The sequence below is a fragment of the Macrosteles quadrilineatus genome, unplaced genomic scaffold, assembly GCF_028750875.1.
Source record: "Macrosteles quadrilineatus isolate MER2022 unplaced genomic scaffold, UCM_ALF_1.0 Scaffold_9__3_contigs__length_116548681, whole genome shotgun sequence".
NCBI lineage: Eukaryota > Metazoa > Arthropoda > Insecta > Hemiptera > Cicadellidae > Macrosteles > Macrosteles quadrilineatus.
In genome coordinates, this window is record NW_026542602.1 from 23,168,733 (window position 1) to 23,181,141 (window position 12,409).

The following is a 12,409-nucleotide window of genomic DNA, read 5'->3' on the forward strand; positions in this document are numbered from 1 at the left end:
CTTAACATCTGACATCCCAGAGCAATAAAAATGTTGGAAACCGTCAAACTGTAATCCTCAGGTGAGTACTGTGAAATTACAGCTGACACGAAATTGAATTACGTTAGGTTGCAATTCTACAAAACCTCGATTGCCTTAAAAGTTCAGGTAAGCCACGAATATAGCTTTGAGGCAGTTTAATTAGTTTTAAAAATAAAAAAAACTTAAGTAATTTTTAAAATGGTTTTCCCCGAAGAAACTTATATTTTAAGCTATTGAATATTGAATACCCTTAATATGTATATTAAAAACTGTTTATTTCAAGTATTTCTGCCCTACTTGCAAACAAAGAGAGGAAATATTTATCTTTAAATAATTTATAAATGCACATTGTATTTTATAAATACCCCTACAATGGAACACTCAATCCGTTTAAACTGTCATCAAACACTCGTATGACTGCAAACGTAAACGCCAGCAAAAATGAAAGAACGACCATAAAATATGAATTATACCGTGATTCGAGAAAACAAATCGTGTGAGATCAGCGTTGATGCATTAGCATAGATCAAAGCAAAGTTCTGATCACTGCGCCGAAACCAAACAGTAACTTATTGTTTGAATACACAGCATTCGATGATATTGGTCTTCTAAGGTAAGCGTAAATTCGTCGTAGAGAATAATGTTGCTATATATCACCACATGCTATACATGCACCATTGTAAGATTTCCGCGTCTTTTGTTATGCTTGTAAAATTGTTTTGTAGTTTTTTGAGATTAACTGATGATTTTTCGTTTTTGGTAATCTTAATGTTAATTTAAAAACACTAGTCATACAATTAATGACAGAAATGTTCAATGCTCAAGTAAAGAAAATAGCGTTTCGTCTAATATATTTCTTTGTTTGTTGGTCAATAACTAACTGCGAGACGAAATAGGTAATTATCGTATTTTAGTCATGTAAGGCAACTGTGCATTTTCGTCGTAGTGAATGTTTTGCGTTCAACCTGCTTATTTTAGTATGGGTTAAACATTTTTAAGTCTTCTATATGTTTAAAATAATGTTTATGGTATAAATTAAGTCTTTTTATCAATCCCTAGAAAACCTAATATAATGTAATGGAGAACCTTCACTGACAGTTGGAAACTTTCATCAGTATGATCAGACCTTTTAGACTTTATGTATCGACTCCTTTTATGTCAACTTTTACCAATATGGTTTGACTCATTTTAAAACAAACGTGAATGTTCTTAAAAGCACTAAAATTTCACGTAAAATAGTAGTTTACGCACCGATCGCGTAAATATGGTGTTAACGAAACAAGTAGACATTTCGTATTTTTTAAACTGCTAAGAGTGTTGTTAAGACTATTTACGCGAGTTACAAATACGACTTTACCAACGACTGTTTGTAATCACTAACAATCACTCCTATCATAAGTTCTAACAGAGGTTATGTTTTCGTTTTAACCTCTCATCGCCATTGACAGTGATGCAAAATGACTCATTGTACCAACCACTAATTGCATCACTCAATAAACAATTGAATTGGTCTTAACAGTTGATTAGCTTTAGTTCGAAGCATTGAAATTTTACTTCTTTTCTCCCAATCCTTGAACCTCATTGGGCCGTTACTCGTGTTCATATGTAAAACAAAGCTATTAAGTATGTAAACAATGCTTTTAAATGATTTTTTCTTTTCAATCGTAAGAATTGAACTGAAACGGCTAGTTAAAAAAAAAAAAAAAAAAAAAAAAAAACAGTTGTAGGTGAAACAATTACAGTAATCAATCTGTACCGCAATGAAGTTATTGTATTTTGCAATTCAACACAGTGACATCACAAGTACGTTATGATTGAGGAGCTCTTCACTCACTGATTGATGCTTCATCACAACTTTGACATTCAATCTTACTGAGAATATGTTTTCTTTTCTATATAAAAATTGATTTAGTGTTGAAATAAAAATTACCTAGTTTTTTAATATGCATAAAAATAGTTATGCAATTGGTTGAATGAGTTTTAAAAACGCAAGGATTTATGATAATATTTCATTTTAAAATTTGTTCGATTCAATTTATAATGAAAAGAGAGCCTATTTGAAAGGAATTAATCCGTAATAAATGAAATACTAAAAATGCAATTTTAACTTAATAAAGAAACGGATGATTAACATTTTCTCAGCAGCTCCCACATACATCATTAAGAAAAAAATCTTCATAATGTAAAAAACAATCCCGGGCTCGGGCCTAACGTCTTAGAAAAATCGCAAGCTGAAAATTGTAGTTTGGATACAAAACAATCGTGATTAAATTTATGTTTGAATTGATGTCAGTCTCAAATTATTGTTTCTTGTTTTGTTTATGTTTATCCATAATAATTAGGTAATCATGTATAAATTATATGTACATACATTATACATATTTTTATAATACTTTAACATTATAGTTCAATTATGTTCTATAAATTGTAAAAATAATACATATATTTTCCTTAAGAATAACATGGGAATTTTAAAATTACAAATTTTTCAATATTATCCGTTTCCAATAACCTTACAAAAACACTTTGGTATACTAAATTATTTGTTTTTTAAGGTCTTTAAAAATCCCAAAGAGAAATTGGGAACTTTTGTGTTTTGAGGGGAAAAAAATGAGAAAAACCATTTTGTACCTCATAAAACCCCCCGTAAAACCCCGTTCCCATGGTCCGAACATGCTGGTTCGCAAACCCATTCAGGTTTATCGCACCTTACACATTTAAACCAAATTTAATCAAAATCTGAAGAAAATTACTTAAGTTACCGTGATCATGGACGTATAGATATATATACATATATAAAATTTTAACGAATAGTGTTTATGGCCTTTGGGGATATAAAAAATAACAAGTAAATCAATCCCGGGCCTAGTTCTTACGTGCCACATACTTTAATAGATAATCCCTATAGGGAAATTCCCTTAAATGATGTTTTAATTTACAAATGTTGTTCTTACACATCTAAGAGAAACGATAACAAATACAATTACTATATAAAGTTATGAACGTAAATTGACCAAAGTTGTAAATTTTAACAGAAGGTTAATACGAATTATTATGTTTATATTGCCTTTACGTTTGTATTTTATTTTAGTTTAAATTGATTTTAAAGTTAACGAAGGGACAAGAATTTATAGCTAATTCAAAGTTAAATCAAGTTTCGAACGAACCTCTTCGAAGTTCTTCCTTCGATAATCCATTTAACTGCTCACTATTGACTCGATACCTCTCTGTAGAAACCACATTATATTGTTTACTAGTCTGATCTAACTACCAAACAAAGAGTTCTGTGTTTGGTAAAAAAAAACAAGTTAATTATGATATCGACTTTTAGATATCCAAAAAAAGCTTATAAAACGAAATTTATTGCTGTATATAAAGAAACTCTGTGTACACTTCCTATTTTGCTCTGGGGACATTTGTCCTTGCTCTACTTTATTCGTGGCGTTATCAAGCTCAAGTTAGAGGAAATATATAATAGTAGAACAGTAATCGTCATCTTGTGGAGTAAACAGCTAAAGCTTTTAGTCTGGCATCGCAACGCCTTTGCGCTAAAATTTTTGTTATACCCAAAAAGAATTATTATAATTCCTAATAATATATTTCACAAGCAAAATTAATCATATTGTTAACTCGTCGTGAAATTCAAAAGAAAAATTCTACATTTTATGAGTTTCCTAAAGTTTATTGGAAATTTTTAAAATAACTTTGACAAAGTATACAAAAATTCAAATATCAAGCAATATAAGTATTATACAAGTATACAGGGTGATTGAAAAGTCTGGGTACGGCTTAATATTTTAAAATATAATGCAGATTGAGCTACAATACTTGGTACAAAGTTACAGGGTATAAAACTCTATTTCAACACATATTCAGTGATCCAATAACTCTTCAGGGGGACGGCCCACAAGGAGTCGGAGGAAAACCTTAAACGGAAGCATAGGTCGATATGCACATCAAATTAAAGGTCTTTTTAGTAGAATACAATGCCGCAAACCGGACTTCAAAAGGTTGATCCTGCGCAAAATGGCAGATGTTCAAATATTTCTTGAATCCGCCATTTTGAATCTTTGAACGACTGTCATTTTTTACTCAGGCATTCTTTTGAGCTTGAATTTTCGGCATCGTAATCTACTAGTGAAGACCTTTAATTTCATGTGCATATCGACCTATGCTTACGTTAACAATTTTCTTCCGATTCCTAGGGCTGTGCCCCCTGAGGAGTAAGCGTATAATAGCAATGTAAATTAAATGAATCTTTGAACAACTGTCATTTTGCGCAGGATCAACCTTTTGAAGTGCGGTTTGCGGCATTGTATTTTACTAAAAAAGACCCTTAATTTGATGTGCATATTGACCTATGCTTCCATTTAGGATTTTCTTCCGACTCCTTGTGGGCCGTCCCCCTGAAGAGTTTTTGGATTACTGAATATGTGTTAAAATAGAGTTTTATGCCCTGTAACTTGTACCAAGTATTGTAGCTCAATCTGCATTATATTTTAAAATATTAAGCGGTACCCAGACTTTTCAATCACCCTGTATAAGTGTTCATTCTTATTTTTGCTTAGCAATGAGTCAGTCAGTTATTGAAATAGCTTTGCTCAATTCTTATTGTGTATTTAAATAACCCGCTGTATACAATCATAGATTAAAGGAATAGACCCTATGACCCATTTGTTTCTCCTATGATACAATATGGAATTCCCGGTTAGTAATTTTATTGACGAACAAGACAGTAAAAGTGGCCTACAGAATAAACTACATTTTTACACCTAAATAACAATTATTTTTAACCTAATCTGTTATAGTATATTACGTTACGTTACTAGTCCTGAAAATAAGTGTTTGCCGGACGAGTGTGGTCGTTCCCGTGCGAGACGAAGTCGAATAAGTTTATCAAAATAGTGTAGTGTGGCGTAAAAATTATTTTAATTATTATAGTATTTTACTGGTGGTTAAACGAAAATGGTTATTTTTCGTCCAGCGAATACTGTCTGGCCCCGCACCAAGGCTTAAATTAATGGGAGGTCTATATTTGTGATTATAGGCTTTTCCCCAGATATTCCTTAAACAAAATGTGCGTCGTTAATTAATTAGTCGGATATTTTTAAGGGAAATATGTGAAATATGTACCTCTAACTTGAGTTATAAAATAGCAGGTTTTACTTTTAACATATATAAAGATTGAGCCTGCAATAGAGTTTAGAGCTTGTTTTAAATGCTTCTAGTAAATTCCAAGGAAATATAGCGTTGTGTCATACTAATTATTATTCCAGCGAGTAGATGAACCAAGATATTAAATTAATGTTGCTGGACTTTGAAAGATACGTCCAAAGACGTATCTACGTTGAAAGATAGTTAATACGTAATTTTAATTAACGTTTTGTAAAATCAGGGGCGCAATGCTCATTACAATTTAGTTTTCGATGAAAGACGATGCTCCCATTCGTGATATAATTTAGTTTTTCTCATAAAACGTTATTTGTAGGTATACCGAATCATGTTTATATATGTTCGTTCATTAAAATTCTGTTCAGACCCTAATGTTCTGGTAGCACAATATTTTATTATTGAAGTCTTATTTTTGTCATTAATCAACTCTAATTTACCTAAGGCTAAATAGTTTAACCTTTTAAGTTATTATTTAATGGTGAGTAAATATACGAATGGCTACAGTAAATCTGTTTCATAACTAACTATCTATTAATACCTTATGATTAGTGATAACACCTTTAACTGCACTACTTAAAGTAGCCATCACCAGAATGTATTAATTTACTTTACATTAAACGTTTTTAAGAAAGTGACCATCTCCATTAGAAGGCAGAAAATAATTTAAAGTTCCAGAAACCTCTTTTGTTTTTACCAAATGTTAATTGTAGGTATTCCATAGTTTTACATTGCACATGCTGTAGATGTAATTTGAAGCCATAACTGTAAGGAAATGGTGTAACTATCCCAGAAACGTGGTCAAAAAAAAACCTCTTCTGGAGAAAAGTACCAACGTTATAACAAAACGTTAAAAACGGCCTTAAAGTGATTTTTGACTTTTAAGGTAAAACCTGTATTGTGTGTGTGTGTGTGTGTGTGTGTGTGTGTGTGTAGGTTTGATTAAAATAAAAATAAAATATCTGTTTTACTAAACTAACTATACTTAACAGCTTAATGTGCAAAAAAATCATCAACAACTAATCCTTAATATTTAGTTAATGTTTCTTAGAGTCATATGACGTGTCTTTTAAATTAATTTATTGTTAATTGCCATCGTGAGGATCTCAGATACTCAAGATGTTCCTGTAATTGCTTTCCTTGATTGGACCTTTTGTCAGATTTCTTTTATTGATTCAATTGATTTGAGATGGTTTTACAGTTAAATTGCATCTTTCATCTAATTACTGTGCACTTTGCTTGTTGCTTTTAACAGTATTATCAGATCGTAAATGCATTTAAGTAACTTATTAATTTCCTCTCCTTTTAAATTTGTGAAAACTTGTTATCGAAACAACATCTGGTTTTAACCCCAAAATATTCATTTGATAATATTTAATGTGGTCTATCATTTAATGTTAAGGGAAGAATATACTTAGTTTAATAATTAAGCAAAGAAATGTAATTTTGGAAAGGTTTTTTTTATATGAACAACAATTTTTGTTACGAAATGGGATGAAGTATAAAATCTGACATTTATACCAAGGTATACTCAACATGAGAGTTTTTTTATGGAATATATATTTTTATACTTATACTTCTATATTAATAATAGTAGTGTAAGATAATAGTACTTATTAAAAACTACCTTTTAACGATTATATTGTATTGGGGAAGTAAAGGCCAGGATTCACATAAACACGAAATAACGTCTCACAGATATCAACCATGTTATTACAAAAATAAACGGTATCAGCATACTGACACATAGTATTACTTTCTCCCATTAAACTTGTCAAGGCTTGTCAAGCCATTATCATGGGTGGGATTATGATATTTTATAGGGAAAATAACAAAAGTTGCAATAACATTTGAACCGTATTTTTTACAGCAATGGGGGGCTTTACTCTATTTTGATTACAATTATAAGGACTATAACACATTAATTTTAATCAAAACCGTATTTTTCCTAATATCCGACTTTTTGTTATTTTATGTGTTTTTTTAGGGAAAAAACATTAGTTTCAAAAACTTTTGAACCGTAATGTTCACGGAAATGTGATTTGTGCCATTTTGTTCAGAGCTTAAAGAACCAAAACATACGAATTTTAATCAAAACAGTTAAAAAAAAAAAATTTTTTTTAGATTTAAATGGAAAAATAACATTTGTTACAATAACGTTTGAACAAACGTTTTCTGTGGTTTTACGTAACGTTTAATATTCACGTGAATGAAAACAAATTATCAGGGTTGCCACCAGCCATGAAAACCTTTAAAAGCTTGAATTATGCATGAATTCTTGTGATCATGATAAAAGGCATGGATTATGCATGGATTTCTCAATAGGACCATGAATTTTAAAGATAAGGATTAATTATTCAATTAGTACAATTAAATTGGCCAAATAATTCTCTTTCATATTTAAAAACGGTTCAGAGAAACCAACACCAAGAGACTGACTACACTATCCGTGTGTAGAAAGGGACCACAGCTAGTCTAGAAAAAGAATTTTTAACACAGAGTATTAAAGGTCAACAAATGAATCTTTCATAACATTTTTTATAGCTTTTGCCTTTGTGTTTTATCTTATTTAAACTATTATTGATTTATGTTGCCATGGGTATTAAGAATAATAAATTCATTTAAACTTTGTAAACCGTTATTTCAACTGCAGACTTTGTTAAAAGAATTGACTATATATATGTACCTGGTATAAACTAACGTGACATTTTTTTAACGTGATCAACCTGTAAGATACGTAATTGGAAGATATGGAATTTGAAGACATGGAGTTGGAAGATATGGAATTTGAAGACATGGAGTTGGAAGATATGGAATTTGAAGACATGGAGATGGAAGATATGGAATTTGAAGACATGGAGTTGGAAGATATGGAATTTGAAGACATGGAGTTGGAAGATATGGAATTTGAAGACATGGATATGGAAGATATGGAATTTGAAGACATGGAGTTGGAAGGAATGGAATTTGAAGACATGGAGCTGGAGGATGTGTAATAGAAGCCATGGAGTTGGAAGATGTAGAATAGAAGACATGGAGTTGGAAGATATGGATTTTGAATACATGGATTTGGAAGATATGGAATTTGAAGTCATGGAGTTGGAAGATATGGAATTTGAAGACATGGAATTGGAAGATGTGGAATAGAAGACATGGTGTTGGAAGGTGTGGAATAGAAGACATGGAGTTGGAAGATATAGAATTTGAAGACATGGAGTTGGAAGATATGGAATTTGAAGACATGAAGTTGGAAGGTGTGGAATAGAAGACATGGAGTTGGAAGGTGTGGACTAGAAGACATGGAGTTGGAAGATGTGGAATTGAAGACATGGAGTTGGAAGATATGGAATTTGATGATATGGAATTTGAAGACATGGAGTTGGAAGATGTGGAATAGAAGACACAAAAAAATTACAAAATAAAAAAAAATTAATCACCATATCATTTTATGGAGTAAATAAATGCGTTACTCATAATGATATTATGTTACGTCTCTGTACGTTGTTTAGCTCATTTTTAAATTCCTAGAAATATTTTAGAATCAGGTAGGACAGTTTATCAATGTTTCTGGAAAACTATTCCTAACTCAAAATATTCCTGTTTGGGAGTTGTTTTCCTTCAAACACTGGAAAAGGTTACATAGGGTTGCCACCATAGTGGGATGAAAAAATCTATGCAATATTCATGGTTTTCATGGGCAGTTAAAAAAAAATCATGGTCGGTGCGCTCATTTTTGCTGACTTAAGAAATTGTTAAAGAGGCAGTTTCTTTGCGTGTTACTATTGAATAACCTTTCCATACATGAAATTCAACTATTTTAGAGTAATTCATAAATATACATTCAAAACAAAGATGAAAACAAAATGGGTCCAGCTATTCTATATGACACATTAGAGAAGAATTGTAAAATATCTATATATAAGTATAGGTCTAATTCAGTCTTTCCACCGGAATAAAACAAAGATCCCGCACCCGCACACCTGGCCAAAAAGTCCTTTTTTATCCCTCCACATGAATGTCATAAAATATCCTTTATGTTTACTGGTTTATCTTATTACTCAACGTACTAAGATATGATTGGTTTATCCACAAAGCTATTAAAATCAGGCGTCAAGAGTCGGAAATTTTGTTTTATTGCACACCCCGTTTCAATTCCGAGCATGGTCTAAAACTTCTGTTTTTGTGATTGCCATGTCCCTTTATACATACGCGGAAGTTGGCCTACTAATGATTTTTCAAACCATATTAAGTCTTCAGACAGACTCAGCTCACATCAGCATCTAACCTCGAATGACTTGGAATGAACTAACTAAGCAATTGTTTCTGATCGTGGAACATGTTAAATAATCATTTCCAGACAGTTTTCTCTTGGTGTTGGTTTCGCTGAACCGTTTTTAAATATGAAAAAAAAATATTTAGCCAATTTAATTGTACTAATTGAATAATTAATCCTGATCTTTAAAATTCATGGTCCAATGGAGAAATTCATGCATAATCCATGCCTTTCTTTATGGTCACAAGAATTCATGCATAATTCAAGGTTTTCATGGCTGGTGACAACCCTGTATATGTAAAATAGATCACACCTTAGAAAAAATCTTAGTTTTAGAAATAACCACTAATCAAACATAGTTGTTGTATAATATCTACATATATTTTTGGCTAAGTATTGAAGTAATACAAATATATTTATATAATAGTATAGACATGCTATAATACTAAAATACTAATGCTGTGACATATATACTCCAATTTAATTTACGCAAATAACAGTGAAAATCCATTATAAAATCATTAAGTGAATATTATGTGAGACTAAGTAAATGTCTAGGTAAAACACGTATTCATACGAAAATTCCAAATATGGCTTATTGAAGTTTGTAGATACATGAGAATCGTGAGAAAGATATAGCAGCTGTCCGTCATATTACCTTACGTGATACACGTTTATGTTGTGTTTTGGAAGCGCAAAGCTTTGTTGAATCAGAGAAAATTTCATCAGGGTGTCATCTAGATATATCTAGAAAATAAACGGTATTAGCAATCTGACACATACTTTATCCTATTAGCTTGTCAACAACCCTTATCACGGTTAAGTGGTCGGAATAACTTTGATATTATATGGGGAAAACTAAAAAAGCTGTAACTTTTGAATTGCGATTTTAACAACGGGTTATAATTATTTAAGTTACAGCGACCATAACATACAAATATTAAGTACAAATCCTTTAAGTAAATTTTGTCAAAATTTAATGTTTTTTTTGCCGAGTTAAAGTAAAATTAGGCGTATAGAGCGTCTTTTACAACAGTGAAAGTTTTGCAGAATAGCACCCACCAACAAATATTTACCAAAATAATAAAATCGCCCCCAATACCAAGTTAAATATACTATTACATTTAATTTGTTTCACAATGATTCTGTCCTTGCATTGCCTTTGTGTAAGATATTTTGTTACTGGGCGTAAAGGCAATAAAAAACGACTCGTCAGTAGAAACCTTCGTAATAACACTTCCTGGAAATAGCAATCAAGACAAACTGTTTTACAAAATAAGTAGACCTCAACCTACTCTTAGACTTAGGTTATTGAAGTTAACAAAAGCCTCATTTAATCACTTGACAGACACTTAAATAAGTTAAATTTGTTAAAGAAAACAAGTGTTTTAATGCTTCTAAACTCTCTTACCAGGTATTGTTTCAAAATGATGTTGAAGTATAAAGTGTATATACTCCAGTTTTCTAGCGAGAAACGAAGCTTTCAGGTTCACAAAGACTATTAAACTTACCTTATCCCATAAACAGGGACGTGTGAGGCAGTTTATCACTTTAAGCGCCATCCTTTAGAAGCTGCGAGTATAAACTGTATAAGAACTGTTCTGTTAAGTTCTGTAAACAACACTTTCATTTCATGCTTTTCTCAGCATCATAATGTCTTGGAAGTTTTGTTAACAAATCTTTTAAAACTAAGTAAAAAGTAAAAATAAGAATAAAATCAAAATAAATAAAGGTTTAATATTATATATTATATAATTAATAATATTCATTATAAAAGGAAATATTAATAATTTTATTAATATTTATTATTATAACTATTATATAATATTATATAACTATATAAGTATTGTTGGGCGTTTGGTCCAATGAGAACTGATTCAGTGTTACCAAAATTCTATAGATATAAAACTAATGTTACAATTTATTAGGCAAACTTCTTGCCATCTTTATCAGCACTCTTTAATAAACTCTTACAAATTTCTTATTACTCTTAAACTACTTTTTTCTGTTGAGTAAACTCTTTATAACAGCTTGGGGAACAAACTGGTCTTGTGGTCAAAAAGGGTCACTTCCTTTCCTAATGTTGTGGGTTCAAATCCCACTATTCACTAACGATTTAAGGTATGTGATAGTAATAATCTCGGACTATTTAGTAGTGGCTGCAGTAAAAAGAATGGCGGTTCAGAGGTAAAGCCTATTATCCTAGGATGTAAAGTACGAATATACAACTAATCCCAGTATATTTGCGTGCGTTTTGCAGGAATACAATATGAAATGAAAACTAAACTATATGCATTAAAGAAAAAGAATACAGTAAAGATTTACAGTAATGTAATCAATCATTTGACAACAGTTCGGTGTGTGCATTGTGTAAGCCTTATTATGCAATTATATTTCAAAGTCAAGTTCATATTTTTGAACGAAACATTACTCATAGGAAATAAGTTTCTCGAGTAAATCTTTATGTTACGTCTAATGTAAGGAAGTTATAGAATATTAATATTAATCAATGTTAGGCCTCAACTAAAAAGGTAGATTTAGAAATAGAGACTAGTAGAACCTAAATAAAATTTTTATGTAACATAAACGGCTTTAAACAAAAAATTGTTATGACACAAAAAAGAAACGAATAGGATTTGACATTATGTAATACGGAAAAATATGGTATTATGTTTCAGTAACTAATACACTTGAAAATGGTAATTTACTGGACTAAAATAATATGTATTAGAATAGTTTAAGCCAAGCGAATTTAAAGTTCACTCCATAGTCCAATCAACATTTTAATTTTTTCAACCCTAAAGAAGACACAGTATCAGTAAAGAGTTTGTTTAGGGAAAACCCTCCCTTGAGTATCGGTTGGATTTTAATCGAATCGGAACATACTCTCATCTCCTAAGGGTGAAATCTCTGGTAAATATGTATTTGGTTTAAAACCCTATATGT